Here is a 17,658-nt window from a genome sequence, read left to right as displayed (position 1 = left end):
ATACATGTAGGATGGTCCATGACTAGAGATGGGCGAATTGATTCTAAAGATTCTAACTTCGGTTAGAATTTCAGGGAAAATTTGATTCGTGACAATCCGAAGTTTATGCTGATTCGCGGGAACAAAGTTGTTATTTTTTCCTCTTTTTTTCAGCTAAATGGGCGTGAGAACAACGTGTTACATGGGGCAGAGAACTCTGGGAAGGAGAAAGGAACACCCCCAATGACATCTGCAGACCTGTAAGCCAATCAGCGACCGGCAGTCTTATGCGATGTCACACAGCCCTATAAAACCAGCCTTTTTTACATCTCGCACTTCATACTTCATGTGCTGCCTGTAGCGTCCAGCTGCTTGTTCTGTGCATGTGCTGTCTGTAGCCTCCAGCTGCTTGTACTGTGCATGTGCTGCCTGTAGCGTCCAGCTGCTGCTACTCTGCTGTGTAGTAACGATTCTTGCTGCAATCCCTGGTTGTTCTTTAACCCCTTAAGGACGCAGCCTGTTTGCACGTTAAGGCTCGCTACTTTTTTATGAAATTTGACCAGTGTCTCTTCCTGTGGTAATAACTTTTCAACGCTTTAAGATATCTCTGTGATTTTGAGATTGTTTTCTCGTGAGACATTGTAGTTTATGTCAGTAGTATCATTTCGGTGATCCGTTCCTTTTTTGGGGGGTAAAAATTCAAAAATTTAGGAAAAATTTGAAAAAAAACGACTATTTTCAAAGTTTCAAATGTTATACTTTTTAGACAAAAAGTGATACCACAAATTTTTTTTGATAGAAACCTTTTTCCATTGGTCTTCTTTTTATATCCATTATTTGTTTTACGTTTCCATTTTTTTAATGGATGTGATAAGGTTTGAAGTTTTAGTAGCAACTTCTCAGATTTTCTTGAAATTTGAAAAATGCTAACTTTTTGGTGATCAATTCAGTTTGGAAGTGCCCTACAAAGGCTTATGTACTATATACCCCCACAAGTAACACCATTTTATCTACCGAACATCTCAACCTATTCAAATCAGCATTTAAGAAGTCTGTTAACCATTTAATTATATGAAAATGGATTGGAAATTTTGAAATTTCAATTTTTGATTTCAATCTTTCTAATTTAGCCCTAAAATGGATACATTCAGAAGGAATTTGAGATAAATATATATTCCTAATTTCTTGCCCTGCTTCTTCCGAGTACGGCAATACCAGACATGTGGATGTCAGCTGCTGTTTCCCCGCACAGTGATGTCCAGGACAGGGTTAGCGATACTGGGAATTTGGAAGGCCAATTTGGCTGCAATTATTTTGTGGTGCCACAGTGTAATTGAAGAGCCCCTGAAGTAAAAGTACAATAGAAAACCCCCCAAAATGTCACCATTTCGAAAACTAGACCCCTCAAAGAATTTATCGGTGGTTGTGGTGAGCATTTTAACCCCCAACACGCTGGTCAAAATTGAATGCAAAGTAAATGGTGCAGAGTAAAAATTGTGTTTTTATCTCAAAAATGTCATTTTAGTGCCTCATATACTGTGCCCAACCCATGCCACTTTAGACAAACACCCCAAAAATCATTCTGCGGGTTGTCCCGAGTACAGCTATACCACACATGTGCCAATAATTTACAGGCTGGGCACACGGCAGGGGTCAGGAAGAAAGAAGCACAATTTAGGTTTTCAAGCTTCGTTTTCACTAGATTGGTAATGGGGGGTACCCCCGAGGTACCAGTACAATAGAAACCCCCAAGTAGTGACCCCATTTTGGAAAGGGCACCCCTCAAAGAATGTATGTAGGCTTGTATGAGCATTTTAACCTCTAAGGTGCGGGCTCAAATGTAATACAAAGTGAGTAGTGCAGAGAAACAATTGTATTGCAACTTATCAAATCTGCCATTGTAGTGCCCAACTCCTGCCACTGGGGAAAAACGCATCCGGTTAGGGCAATACCCCATAGGAGGCAATAATCTGTAGGATGGAGACACGGCAGGGCTCAAAAGGGAATAACTTGTTGGAGCACAGACATTGTACATTTTTTTTCTTTTTGGCATCATGAAAGATTTGTAGATGCCAATAGGGGCCAGTACAGTAGAAACCCCTAAGAACTGACCCTATTTTGGAAACTACACCCCTCCATGAATTAATCTAGGGGTATAGTTAGCATTTTAACCCCACAGGTGGACCCCTGAAAAAGTGCATAATGGATAGTGCATAGTAAAAAATAACCATTATGTTATGTGCCCAGCTGCTGCCATGGGAGACAAACACCCTAAAAATCATGATGCATGTTTTCCCGGGTAAAGCATACGGGGCAGTAATCTACAGGCTGGGCACATGGCAGGGCTTAGAAGGGAAGGTGCGGCATGTGGCATGATGTATAAGCTGTGCGTCAGGGTAACAACAGGGTACTCTAAAATCCAGGGATGTATGATAAATTCGGAAGCAATCTTTCATACATAACCCTGGTTTTTCTGGGCATGTCTCACAGTGATGAATGGTGTCCTTCCGAATGCCATTTTTGGAGCACACCCTGCACCTCTTCTGTGTCCTTCCCTTGCTGGCTGTTTGGGGAACTACTCCTGGAAAGTGCTGCCCTGGTACAATACGAGATGTGGCCTCACTTCCAGATGTGCTAGCACTCCCCCCTTCCTGGTCTCCAAAAAGAAAGTACTTTATTACCACCTCTTGAAATTACAGGAAAGTTCCCCTGGCCTCGGAGGTGTGGCTATTTTTTGTAAAGACACCAGAGGAGCCGAGAGTGGGTAGATGTCGTATCTGCGGGCAGAAAGTGAAGCGTGGCCAGGGAGCTAACCTTGGCACCACAGCCCTACGCCAACACATGCAGCGCTACCATCCAATGGCCTGGGAGAAACGGGTGTCAGATGTGGTCCATCCTGCAGGCGCAGCAACGCCTAGTGGCACACATGCCGTTTCAGCAAGTCAAGGCTCCAGCACCTCTGCCGAAGGGAGCTGTTTGTCTTTGACATCATCTCCCGGTCCAGATGCTCTTGCTCCTCCCTACGCATGGCGCCAGCAGTCGTTGAGCGAGGCGATTACAAAAGAAAAACTCTATGCGTCCAGCCATCCTAAGGTGCAGAAGCTGACTGTGCTCAACACCAAAGGTGTTGGTACTGTAGTCTCTCCCTTTCCAAGTTGTGGACTCTGCACCCTTCAGAGCTAATGGCTTGTGCCGAACCGAGGTGGAGAGTTCCAAGCTGCAATTTTTTTTCCAAAAAGGCACTGCCAGCCCTTCACCAATATGTACAACAGAAGGTGGGCCAGTCCTTGAGCTCATCAGTTTCTTCCAAGGTGCACGGCAGCGGCTGTCCAGGCGGTAAGAACCATGACAGGAGAAGTGCCCGGAGCGGAGGATGATGCTGCCTGTTTACAAACCTGTGAACTATGGAAACACAATTATGTAATTTGAGTGTGCAGGCCTGTAACCCCCGAGTGACTGGCCTCCAGGGGATCTGGTGAAGAGTTAACAAGTCCAGCAGGTAAGGGCTTAGCCTACCTGTGGGTACCTGGAGTTTGAGGAGGTCTCCCTGGACAAACTGTCAGACAATTTAAAGAGCATTCATTTCACATAACTTTGTGTAGTGAAAACTAAAGTTTGGGTGGGGTTCATCCATAAGCAAAGCACACAAAGACTTAGCGCTCGCTAGCACCACCTAGGGGAAGGTATCCAGGGGAGCACCGGGGCATTTGGTTTATGTGAAGACAGCCAATGGTTCTACATTCCTTTGTGTGCTTACATCCAATAGTGTTGCATTTCCAGGGTCACACCACCCAATAGTATCGCCCGCTTGTGTACTTGCACGCCCCTTGCAGAGTGTGTTATGACTTTCCATATAAGAGTTTCAGTGCCAGGAGAATAAAGCAGTCTAGAGCTAATCTTCAGAAAGGACAGTGCGTCTTTCCTGTGTTACTCCATTCCAAAGCTGGAAACCAGACTCATATAATTCGAAACTCACCTTTACAACGCGGACGAGGACGGATAAAGCCTCGTGTATCCAAAGACCCTTATGGTCATCTCTGATACCTTGTAAATCAATAAAGTTGTATCGATTTGTATCCTGTAGCAATAGCAGGTGGGAGGCGTCACAGTCACATGACCCTGAGTCTCCTCTTACCGTGTGATGTGCGGGGCCGGGGGTCCTCCATCATGACGTCCTGGTACCGGTCCTTGTGTCCCTCTATATACTCCCGCTCCTCCATGGAGAAATACACAGCCACATCCTGACACCTTATAGAAACCTACAAGATGGCCACCAGTCACATGACATTGTCACAGGTCCTTCAGCCTATCACCAGTACTCCGCCCCCTGTGTACTGGTCACATGGTGGTGACATCGTCACAGGTCCTTCAGCCTCTGTTGTCACTGCTGAGCTCCGCCCCCATGTACTGGTCACATGGTAATGACATCATCACAGGTCCTTCAGCCTCTGCTCTCACTGCTGAGCTCCGCCCCTCATGTACTGGTCACACGGTGGTGACATCATCACAGGTCCTTCAGCCTCTCCTATTACTGCTGAGCTCCGCCCCCATGTACTGATCACATGGTGGTGACATCTTCACAGGTCCTTCAGCCTCTGCTCTCACTGCTGAGCTCCGCCCCCATGTACTAGTCACATGGTGGTGACATCATCACAGCTCCTGCTGCCTCTCCTGTCACTGCTGAGCTCCGCCCCCATGTACTAGTCACATGGTGGTTACATCGTCACAGGTCCTTCAGCCTCTCCTCTCACTGCTGAGTTCCGCCCCCTGTACTGGTCACATGGTGGTGACATCATCACAGGTCCTTCAGCCTCTCCTGTCACTGCCGAGCTCCGCCCCCGTGTACTGGTCACATGGTGGTGACATCATCACAGGTCCTTCAGCTGTTGCAGTGTAGGTGCTGGTGGGTGGTCGGGGCTGTTGTCTCTCTGTTATCAGCCATTATCAGAGGATATATATATACACATATACAGCACCGGCTGCCGGCGCCTCTCACACTCACACCTGCCCCCAGTGACCCCGCTATAAGGTAAGAAGACACCGGGGCAGGGGATATTATACACCGGGGAGGGGCTGGAGGATATTATACACCGGGGAGGGGCTGGAGGGGGAGGATATTATACACCGGGGAGGGGCTGGAGGGGGAGGATATTATACACCGGGGAGGGGGAGGATATTATACACCGGGGAGGGGCTGGAGGATATTATACACCGGGGAGGGGCTGGAGGGGAGGATATTATACACCGGGGAGGGGCTGGAGGGGGAGGATATTATACACCGGGGAGGGGCTGCAGGGGGAGGATATTATACACCGGGGAGGGGCTGGAGGGGGAGGATATTATACACCGGGGAGGGGCTGGAGGGGGAGGATATTATACACCGGGGAGGGGCTGGAGGGGCAGGATATTATACACTGGGGAGGGGCTGGAGGGGCAGGATATTATACACCGGGGAGGGGCTGGAGGGGGAGGATATTATACACCGGGGAGGGGCTGGAGGGGCAAGATATTATACACCGTGGAGGGGCTGGAGGTGGAGGATATTATACACCGGGGAGGGGCTGGAGGGGGAGGATATTATACACCGGGGAGGGGCTGGAGGGGGAGGATATTATACACCGGGGAGGATATTATACACCGGGGAGGGGCTGGAGGGGGAGGATATTATACACTGGGGAGGGGCTGGAGGGGGAGGATATTATACACCGGGGAGGGACTGGAGCGGGAGGATATTATACACCGGGGAGGGACTGGAGCGGGAGGATATTATACACCGGGGAGGGACTGGAGCGGGAGGATATTATACACCGGGGAGGGGCTGGAGGATATTATACACCGGGGAGGGACTGGAGCGGGAGGATATTATACACTGGGGAGGGGCTGGAGCGGGAGGATATTATACACCGGGGAGGGGCTGGAGGGGGAGGATATTATACACTGGGGAGGGGCTGGAGCGGGAGGATATTATATACCGGGGAGGGGGTGGAGGGGGATGGATATTATACACCGGGGAGGGGCTGGAGGGGGATGGATATTATACACCGGGGAGGGGCTGGAGCGGGAGGATATTATACACCGGGGAGGGGCTGGACGGGGAGGATATTATACACCGGGGAGGGGCTGGTCGGGGAGGATATTATACACCGGGGAGGGGCTGGTCGGGGAGGATATTATACACCGGGGAGGGGCTGGAGCGGGACGATATTATACATCGGGGAGGGGCTGGAGTGGGAGGATATTATACACCGGGGAGGGGATGGAGGGGAGCATATTATACACTGGGGACGGGCTGGAGCGGGAGGATATTATACACTGGGGAGGGGCTGGAGCGGGACGATTTTATACACCGGGGAGGGGCTGGAGGGGGAGTTTATTATACACCGGGGAGGGGAGGATATTATACACTGGGGAGGGGCTGGAGGGGGAGGATATTATACACCGGGGAGGGGCTGGAGGGGGATGGATATTATACACCGGGGAGGGGCTGGAGGGGGATGGATATTATACACCAGGGAGGGGCTGGAGCGGGAGGATATTATACACCGGGGAGGGGCTGGACGGGGAGGATATTATACACCGGGGAGGGGCTGGACGGGGAGGATATTATACACCGGGGAGGGGCTGGACGGGGAGGATATTATACACCGGGGAGGGGCTGGACGGGGAGGATATTATACACCGGGGAGGGGCTGGACGGGGAGGATATTATACACCGGGGAGGGGCTGGACGGGGAGGATATTATACACCGGAGAGGGGCTGGAGCGGGACGATATTATACATCGGGGAGGGGCTGGAGTGGGAGGATATTATACACCGGGGAGGGGATGGAGGGGAGCATATTATACACTGGGGACGGGCTGGAGCGGGAGGATATTATACACTGGGGAGGGGCTGGAGCGGGAGGATATTATACACTGGGGAGGGGCTGGAGCGGGACGATTTTATACACCGGGGAGGGGCTGGAGGGGGAGTTTATTATACACCGGGGAGGGGAGGATATTATACACTGGGGAGGGGCTGGAGGGGGAGGATATTATACACCGGGGAGGGGCTGGAGGGGGAGGATATTATACACCGGGGAGGGGCTGGAGGGGGATGGATATTATACACCGGGGAGGGGCTGGAGCGGGAGGATATTATACACCGGGGAGGGGCTGGACGGGGAGGATATTATACACCGGGGAGGGGCTGGACGGGGAGGATATTATACACCGGGGAGGGGCTGGACGGGGAGGATATTATACACCGGGGAGGGGCTGGACGGGGAGGATATTATACACCGGGGAGGGGCTGGAGGGGGAGGATATTATACACCGGGGAGGGGCTGGAGGGGGATGGATATTAGACACCGGGGAGGGGCTGGAGGGGGAGGATATTATACACCGGGGAGGGGCTGGAGGGGGAGGATATTATACACCGGGGAGGGGCTGGAGGGGGATGGATATTATACACCGGGGAGGGGCTGGAGGGGGAGGATATTATACACCGGGGAGGGGATGGAGGGGGATGGATATTATACACTGGGGAGGGGCTGGAGCGGGAGGATATTATACACTGGGGAGGGGCTGGAGGGGGAGGATATTATACACCGGGGAGGTGTTGGAAGGGGGAGGATATTATACACTGGGGAGGGGCTGGAGGGGGGAGGATATTATACACCGGGGAGGGGCTGGAGGGGGATGGATATTATACACCGGGGAGGGGCTGGAGGGGGATGGATATTATACACCGGGGAGGGGATGGAGGGGGATGGATATTATACACTGGGGAGGGGCTGGAGCGGGAGGATATCACACCTGCCCCCAGTGACTCCGCTAGAAGGTAAGAAGACGCAACTATTGGATTATAAAAAGCTTGTGACTGAATCCCATAAGTCTGAGGCCTCTGCAGCGGCTTCTGCTTCCTGTAATGTGCAGGGACCATTGCGGAGAGGTCCTTCTGGGCTGTGGGATACAGGACCCTCATATAGAAGGGGCTATTTCTCATAACCCAGAAAGAGCTCATTGAAGATTATATTGGCCTCTCAGCCGCCAATCAGAGCTCAGCTGTCATTTCCCACAGCAGGTTGTATAATGAAAGCTCAACTGTGATTGGCTGCATTGAACAACTTGAACCTTTTTGCTCTCAGACACTTGATAAATGCGGCCGTGTCTCTCTCTCTCTCTCTCTCTCTCTCTCTCTCTCTCTCTCTCTCTCTCTCTCTCTCTCTCTCTATATATATATATATATATATATATATATATATATATATATATATATATATATATATATATATATATATATACACATATACTGTGTGTGTGTGTATATATATATATATCTATATAGTGTCTTCAGATAATCTTTCTTGTGGTTCATGTCATGTAGACACAGTTGTCTTCCTTATAGTGATTCACCGGAGCTGTCACTATTCTAGGCTGTACAGAGACAGATACACCAGTGCTGTCACTATTCTAGTCTGTACAGAGACGGATAGACCGGAGCTGTCACTAGTCTAGTCTGTACAGAGATGGATACACCGGAGCTGTCACTATACTAATCGGTACAGAGATGGATAGAGCAGAGCTGTCACTATTCTAGTCTGTACAGAGACGGATAGTCTGGAGCTGTCACTATACTAGTTGGTACAGAGATAGATAGACCAGAGCTGTCACTATTCTAGTCTGTACAGAGACGGATAGTCTGGAGCTGTCACTATACTAGTTGGTACAGAGATAGATAGACCAGAGCTGTCACTATTCTAGTCTGTACAGAGACGGATAGTCTGGAGCTGTCACTATACTAGTTGGTACAGAGATAGATAGACCAGAGCTGTCACTATTCTAGTCTGTACATAGTTGGATACACTGGAGCTGTCACTATTCTAGTCTGTACAGAGACAGATACACCAGAGCTGTCACTATTCTAGTCTGTACAGAGATGGATAGACTGGAGCTGTCACTATTCTAGTCTGTACAGAGATGGATAGATTGGAGCTGTCACTATTCTAGTCTGTACAGAGACGGATACACCGGAGCTGTCACTATTCTAGTCTGTACAGAGACGGATACACCGGAGCTGTCACTATTCTAGTCTGTACAGAGACAGATACACCAGTGCTGTCACTATTCTAGTCTGTACAGAAACGGATACACCGGAGCTGTCACTATTCTAGTCTGTACAGAGATGGATAGACCAGAGCTGTCACTATTCTAGTCTGTACAGAGACGGATACACCGGAGCTGTCACTATTCTAGTCTGTACAGAGATGGATAGACTGGAGCTGTCACTATTCTAGTCTGTACAGAGACGGATAGACTGGAGCTGTCAGTATTCTAGTCTGTACAGAGACGGATACACCGGAGCTGTCACTATTCTAGTCTGTACATAGACGGATACACCGGAGCTGTCACTATTCTAGTCTGTACAGAGATGGATAGACTGGAGCTGTCACTATTCTAGTCTGTACAGAGATGGATAGACTGGAGCTGTCACTATTCTAGTCTGTACAGAGATGGATAGACTGGAGCTGAGCTAGTCTGTACAGAGATGGATACACCGGAGCTGTCAGTATTCTAGTCTGTACAGAGACGGATACACCGGAGCTGTCACTATTCTAGTCTGTACAGAGATGGATAGACCAGAGCTGTCACTACTCTAGTCTGTACAGAGATGGATAGACTGGAGCTGTCACTATTCTAGTCTGTACAGAGATGGATACACCGGAGCTGTCACTATTCTAGTCTGTACAGAGATGGATACACCGGAGCTGTCACTATTCTAGTCTGTACAGAGATGGATAGACCAGAGCTGTCAGTAGGCAGCTTGTTTTTGAACGCGCCACCCAAGTGTTCTGGTCGCTAGAATGGAGAATGACGAGTTCCTCCCTGTGATGACGTCTTCTCCAAGGGTCGGGCTGGGATGTGTCGCTGTGAGGTCACTTGTTATATTACTGTTATTCCTCATTAGGGAACATTTTTTTTTTTTAAAGTATTTATTTTTGCAGTTTTTTGAATTTTTATACAAACATAATAAACAAAACCAGAAAACAAGATTGTCTGTCACATATTTCCTTCCCCCCAATACAGGATTATTATACAACAGCCATGGTAACAGTCAGGTTCTTACTGCGTTTCAAAACTACCTGAGGGATATTACACAGTAGATAACAGCAGGATACTGCAGCCAGACATCTCGATACAATACAAATAACTATTGACACATAGACAATCAGTCACACACACACACACACACCAGCACGCTCAGTCTCCTTCATCATGGAGAGGAGTATATATCACATGTGATTATAAGGCAGTATGGGGAGTCACACACACACACATACCAGCACGCTCAGTCTCCATCATGGAGAGGAGTATATCTCACATGTGATTATAAGGCTGTATGGGGAGTCGCGCACCATCTGGACCAGATGCGATCAAACTTCTGGGGACACTTCCTGTTGGTATACAGAGACCGGTAGTGGGGAATGACACTATTAATGAGTAGTATCCATCTTTTTAATGGAGGGGGCTCCTGGTCCTTCCAGGTCATCACCACCACTTTTCGGGCGTAGTATAGGACAAACCTAAAGAAAATTTTGTCATAGTGGCCATTGACAACTTCGTTTATGATGCCGAGGAGACACACAGAGGGAGACAGTAAGCGTGGGAAATCAAAGTGTAGATTAAGGAACTCCAGCACTTCGGACCAGAAGGCATGAACATTAGGGCAGGACCAGACACAATGCAGGAAGGATCCGACTTCAGCCTGACAGCGAAAGCAAAGGTCGTTGGGCATTGCTCCCATGCGGAATAGTCTAGCAGGGGTGAAGTATACTCGATGGAGGAATTTAGATTGGATCAGGAAGTCCCTCGCACTCACTACAGATGTGAAGTAGGACAGTTCGACCTCCCTCCAGTCATCATCCGACAGGTCAGGGATATCCTGTCTCCAGCGTTCACAGGCTCTATCAAACGGTCTGGACTTTTGCTCTTGTAGGAGAGCATAGCACTGAGTGAGTGGCTTAGGGAGGTCCGGGGTACTCATCAGAGTCTCTAGTTTGGAGAATTTCACTGTCAGGCTGAAGGAGCCGAATTGGGCTTTGAATGCGTGTCGCAGTTGCGTGTAATGGAAGCTAGCCGTATTGGGTACCGTATGTCTCTCCCTTATCTCGTTAAAGCTGAGTAATTCTGCTTCCGGGGATAAGAGCTGACCTACAAATTTCACCCCCGCCGCCCCCCACATTGTCCAGCCTGGGAGGGAGAGGAAGTGAGAGAGCCACGGATTGAGCCACAATGGAGTCCTAGGCGAGAGAGGGGGAGAGCAGCTCGGTTCTACCAGGGATTGTGCCCTACGCCAGCACACCGCTACCGTACGTAGGGGAAGTGGGGTATCAGATGGGGACTTATACCTGTACAGCAGGTTTGTAAGGGCCTCGTAGGAACCTACCAGGGCACCAGCCAGTGCAGTAGCTGCATTACCCATGTCTATATCTATCCACCACTCGGCATATACTAGCTGGGAAGCCAGGTAATAAAGGTACAGATCCGGGGCAGCCAGTCCACCCCTAGACTTGGGAGCCTGAAGCAGCGCTAGACTGAATCGCGGAGCACTACTCTGCCAGTAGAAGGACCTGAGAATGCCGTCCAAGCGTTTAAACAGACTCTTAGGAAGTAGTATAGGGCAGGCATGGAAAAGATATAGAAATTTTGGAAGAAAAATCATTTTAAATATATTAATACGCCCGTACAAAGACAAGGGGAGAGTGGACCAGGCTTTTAGGCGCGATTCCGTTGCAGCTATCAGGGGTGTAATGTTTAACTCCGTAAATGCCTGGACCTTGCGTGACACCTGGACTCCCAGATATTTAAAGGTGGACACCACCCGGACTGGGACGGGGAGGGAGTGTACCCCTACATCAGATAAGGGAAAGAGGGCCGATTTGTCCCAGTTAACCCGAAGGCCTGAGAACCCCCCATAACGTTCTATCAGGGACAGAAGGGATTCCAGAGAGGGGCCCACGTCTCCAAGGTATACAAGTGTATCATCAGCATAGAGAGATACCTTTCCAATAATAGTACCTCTAGTTATGCCCTTAATGCCCTCAGAGTGGCGGATCGCCACAGCAAGGGGCTCAATGGCGAGTGCGAAGAGGAGGGGAGATAGCGGGCAGCCCTGCCTAGTGCCCCTAGCCATAGGGAGAGTAGGTGAGATGTTAAGATTAGTCCGCACCCTAGCCTTGGGATCGTTATACAGTAGCTTAACCAATGCTGTAAATCGAGGGCCAAAACCCATTCTAGGCAAAAGGGTCCACAAATAGGGCCACTCCACAGAATCAAATGCCTTACAATTGTCTAAGGATAATATAAACCCAGGGTCTGGAGACCGCTCTGCCTCTGCAATGTTCAGGTGTAGTCTTTGTATATTTATGTCAGTTCCCCTCCCAGGCATAAAGCCTGTCTGGTCCGGGTGAACCAATGATAGTATTACTTTGTTAAGCCTTGTTGCCAGAATTTTTGCTAGTATTTTAACATCTGAGTTTAGGAGGGAAATTGGGCGGTATGAGTCGGGAAGTAGGGGATCCTTGCCAGGCTTAGGAAGAACTACAATAAGGGCCTCTCGCATGGAGTCGGGGAGGGAACCGCTATCAAGCGCATCGGAGTACAGGCTGAGGAGAAGGGGGACCAGAGTCTCACAGTTATCCCTATACCACTCACCTCCCAGCCCATCAAGTCCAGGTGTCTTACCGGGGGGCAACGATTGGATGGCCAGTTCCACCTCCTCTGCCGAGAGCGGAGCATCAAGCTCCGATGACTGTGCCTGTGTGAGCCTCCAAAGTGGAAGACTGTCAAGGAATCCGGAGATCTCGACGGAAGAGGCGGACAATCTGGAGCTGTAAAGAGATGAATAGTATTCATGAAATACCATGTTAATGGCCCGGGGTTCTGTGATCAATGCTCCGTTACCATCAATAATAGAGGGAACGGAAGCACAGGGGCGTTCAGCCCGCGATAAATACGCAAGCAGCTTCCCGTTTTTATCTCCAAATTCAAAGATGGACGCTTCCCTGGCTAGCAGGCGCTTGCTGGTGCGCTCCTTCACTACAGCTAGATGGTTCCTCTGCGCCTGAGCCCAAGTCTTTTTATTCCCCGTAGTAGGTTTCTCTAGATAATCCTTTTCTGCAGTCACCAGTGCAGCGGTCAGCCTCTCCTCCTGTGCATTTAAGGACTTCCTATGGCCAGCTACCCCCGACATGAATGCCCCCCGCACCGAGGACTTGTACGAGTCCCAGACTAGAAGAGGATCAGGATGGGTTGAGTGTACATCCCAGAACTCGCTGTGCGCTGCCCTAACAGTACTCTGGACCGCTGGGGATAGGAGCCAAGCCGGGTGCAGGCGCCATAAGCGGGAGTCGCTGGGGGGGCCTATAAGGAGACTAATGAACAGGGCGGAGTGGTCAGATGCACTGCGCGGGCAATAGGATATCTGGTCAACGTGCTGCATCATATCAGGGGAGACAAAGGCCAGGTCAATCCGAGAGAAGCTCTTGTGCACAGAGGAATAGAATGAGTATTCTCTCTCTTGAGGGTGTTTACTACGCCAAACATCGGCGAGGTCTAGAGAGGTGAGCCACTCGTTCAGACGGGCCGAGCCTGTGTCAAGACCACTTGTACGATCCAAGGAGGGGTTAGGGACTGCATTGAAGTCACCAATACAGAGTATCGGACTTGGAGGCATAGCAGCCAGCTTACTGGATATTAGGTGCAATACAGCTGGATCAAAGGGAGGGGGGACATAAATAGACGCAATAGTAAAGGTAAAGCCCCACAAGGCACAATGTATGATCACATAACGGCCAAAGTGATCCGGTGCTACCTGTATGACCTCTATGGAAAGCGCTTTGGATATGAGTATGGATACTCCCCTAGCGTATACAGAGTAGGAGGAATGGTAACCTCTAGCCACCCAGGCCCGCTTCAGGGAGAGGACCTTCTGACCCGTAAGGTGTGTCTCTTGGATACATACAATATGGGGGGCCTGACGCTTAATGACATCTAACATCAGAGCCCTCTTGAATTTGGAGTTAAGTCCCCTCACATTCCAACTCATTACCTTAAGTGAAGACATCTTAGCGGAAGGGAAAGGGGTGTGGGGAAGGAGACGTGAGCAACCAAGCATTCATCCTTTCATACCACAGAGACATAGACAGACAGACAACAGTGAGCATAACAAATATAACAGAACTGAACTAACAATCCCAAGAATACAAACCCCCTGTCTAACACCCTAACAGCAGTAGTGTAGACCTAGACCCAATAACAGTCAAATAGTAGAACAGTGGTCCCTAACTCAAGACAAACCTACACCATTTGTCCCGGGACCTTCAACCCTTAATAAATAGATGATCAGGAGGTTATTAGGCAGCCATATTTAGAGAGAACCAAGAGGAAATAGGGGAGGGGGGGGGGAAAGAAGGAAGACGCAAGGAGGTAATGGTAGGGGGAGGTGGGGAGGGGGGGGGGGGAGGGAGAGAATGGAGTGCCATAAATGGCGCACTGGTCAAGATGACCAAGAAGAAAGCGCAAATCAATCACAGGGTACATTTGTGAGGCACGTAAAGTATAAGCAAATATTAGAAAACTGTAACAGTGATTTGGGACCCCTGGATAACTATTCAGGACTAAGTCCAGCATTGTCATTGCATATCAGATAAAAGGATATGTGAGTCCAGTCACTCAGGAGGTGCGGGCCTTGCAACTGGAGCCCGTGGAGCTGCATCAGCCCAGTGAAGTGCTTCGGTTGGGCAAGTGAAGAATCGAGTCTTCTGACCATCCACAATTCGGAGCTTGGAAGGGTACATCATGGAGTATTTATACCCCTTGTCACGGAGACGGGCACGGACCTCGGTGAATTGTGCTCGCTGTTTCCTGACGGATGCAGAGAAATCAGGGTAGAAGGACACCCTGCTGTTGGCATAGAGAATTTCTCCCTTGGTACGGACAGCCCTGAGGATAGAGTCCCTGTCCCTAAAGTGCAGCAGCCGGGCCAGGAAGGGTCTTGGATTGCCCCCTGGGGGGCCAGGGCGGGATGGCACACGATGGGCCCTTTCTACTGTGAAGAACGGGGAGAAGGTATCTGCAGGAAGCATATTTTTGAGCCAATTTTCAAAAAAGGATACAGGGTCAGACCCCTCCACTTTTTCGGGGAGGCCGACCACTCTGACGTTGTTCCGTCGCAGGCGGTTTTCGAGGTCATCAGCTCTGTCGATGGATGCAGACATTTGGCGCTGAAGCTCTCTGATCTGTGTCGGCATAGGCCTCTGGACGTCCTCCACCTCAGATATTCTGCGTTCAGTTTCAGTAATTCGCTCTTTAGCTTTGTGGACATCGTGTCTTAAAAGAACAAAGTCCTGTCGCAGCTCATCCACCTTGGTGACCAGTTTGGATTGGCATCCGTTAATGGCCGCCAGCACCTCTGCAAATTTCCGATCCAACTCCGTAGCCGCGTCAGACGGATCAGCACCCTCTTCATAGCTTACAAGCTGCGGCGGGCTCTGGGAGCCTTCAAAGAGGGAGGGAGAGGAGTTTGGGGACCCCTGAGGAGAGCAGGGTTGTGTGTGGGAGAATCTCCCTAACTTTTTGGCAGCGTTCGACTGTATCTGTGCAAGAACAGCTTGGGATGTGGAGCAATCCTGCGCGTCCAGGGGTTCCAGGGACTGGAATGGAGGATCTTCATGGACGGATTCATCATCCGATGGAGGCGCAGACACCCCGGACGCTGTTTTGAGCATTTTAGCCGTCCTCCTCCGGTTACCCATGGCGTCTGGGCAGGGGGGGCCAGTGATAAACAATCAAGGAGCCTAGTGTCCAGTAGTTAGCAGAGATACAGTCCAAACCCACGTGGAGTATTGCAGCGGCACTGCAAGGGTTAATATAAAACAGAACCCAGGAGCAGGGGATCACTGGGAGTATGGAGGACTCAGTGCTGGGCTGTATAGCTTGGGGTCCCCAGGGCAGAGGTTGGCAGCAGCAGGGGAATTTCTTCCCTACCTGGTCCTGGATCAGTCCAGCAGTGTCAGGGTTAACCCTGCGCGCCTAGGCCTCAGGCAGCGCAGGGGAGTCCACAGGATGGCGCCTCCAGCAGGATGCAGTGCTGGCTGGAGCGCTGTCACGGTGCCTCCGGTAGTGGGAACGGAGTCGCAGGCTGCCGGAGGGGAGGATGATTTCCCGGGATCGTTACAGCTGCACCGGGCGGCTAGGAGCGGGCCGCCGCGCGGGTCACGTGGTCGGCCGCGGCGAGGTACGGAGGAGCGGCGCGGAGTCCGCAGCCGCCTCCAAATCGGGACCGGAGGACAGCGGCAAGCTTGTGGGGCACCCCGGAGCTGAAGGGGACAAGTATAGGTGAGGGATGGCTGCCTTAGGAGGGAGATGGGGTGTCGGGTCCCGGGAGCTCCGCGGCACACGTCTCCTCAGTCCGGCATCAGGCCACGCCCCCCATTAGGGAACATTTTTGAATGTTCAGTAACTGAAGTGAGAAAAAATAAAAGGACATTTTTTTCTATAAATGTATTCAACTTTTTATTGATTCTTTATTGTGGTACAATGAAACAATGGTACAATCCGGGCCTCAGAGGCCAAGCGTATAACACATCCCTTTAAGAGGACTTCCCACCATGTTTTACTAAACTTCCTGTCATGTTGGGGCTTGACGTGGGTTCGGGGACATTTTGTTTCTAGTCGCTGAGATCTCAGATTTGGTTCTGCGCAGCACAGACATCACGACGTGTCCCGACCCCTTGCTGGAAATTCTATATAAATGAAGAAATTCCCCAAGATCCAGAGAAAAGAGGAAAACACAAAGTCAGTTTTAATACTAATTTTATGATTAGTTTTTAGTTGGAAGTTCATTGCGGGATCGGTCTCTGGTCACACTGGACATCCTTACCTTCATTACAGGGATTGTCCCGATCTTCAGGCGGCTGAGGAGGTAAGTTTATAGCTGTCCTCCCCTCCTCTGTCGCTCCTGGGGTCCCGCGCTGCCGCTTCGCTGGTCCGTGCCCCTGTTTGTTTACAGATCACGGAAGCTCCGCTGCATTCTGCTTCCGGTCCGACCCGTCCCTCATATCTCAGTGAAGGAAGAGCACTGGGAATAGGGATGGGTGGGCATGGCCGGCCGGAAGGAGCTTCAGCGGAGCTTCCTTGTAAACAAACGGGCACGGACCAGCGGGACAGTGGCGCGGGACCCCAGGAGCGACGGAGGAGGTGAGTACTGCTTTCTTTTTTACAACTTACCTCCCCAGCCGTCTGCTTGTTTTTCTAAAGAGTCGGACAACCCCTTTAACATGAACCAAACTTGAATCCCTCATGATTTACATGTGCCAGTGAATGAGTGTTTAAAGGAAATATACCACCAGGATGAAGGATTGTAATCCAAGCACCGACTTCCTTGTGTGCGCCCCCTCTGGCAGGGTCTGCTGTTCTTTAAAGGACATCTAGCACCAGGAGGCAGGACTGTACACCCAGCACACTGACATACTGGTGGGCTCCCCCTCTGGCAAGATCTGCTCTTCTTTAAAGGACATCTAGCACCAGGAGGCAGGACTGTACACCCAGCACACTGACATACTGGTGTGCAGCCCCCCCCCCCCCCCGGCAGGGTCTGCTGTTCTTTAAAGGACATCTAGCACCAGGATGAAGGAC

The 17,658-nt window shown here is 50.4% G+C and overlaps 1 protein-coding gene across 3 annotated transcripts in view; it reads left to right on the top strand.

Annotated features, from left to right (window-relative positions):
• Positions 1-17,658, top strand: part of LOC140122810 (oocyte zinc finger protein XlCOF8.4-like) — a 217,981-nt gene that overhangs the window by 174,233 nt on the left and 26,090 nt on the right. The window contains exon 1 of one of the 3 annotated variants that reach the window (XM_072144035.1): positions 4,852-5,008. The exons of the other annotated variants lie outside the window; for them this stretch is intronic. The gene's annotated coding sequence lies outside the window, so the exon portion shown is untranslated. Of the gene's footprint in view, positions 1-4,851; positions 5,009-17,658 lie in introns of those variants that run through there. 3 annotated transcript variants of the gene reach the window in all.

The sequence above is a fragment of the Engystomops pustulosus genome, chromosome 3 (genome assembly GCF_040894005.1).
Source record: "Engystomops pustulosus chromosome 3, aEngPut4.maternal, whole genome shotgun sequence".
Taxonomy (NCBI): Eukaryota; Metazoa; Chordata; class Amphibia; order Anura; family Leptodactylidae; genus Engystomops; species Engystomops pustulosus.
Note: the sequence above shows the minus strand (reverse complement) of the source record. Positions and strands in the feature narration are given on the sequence as shown.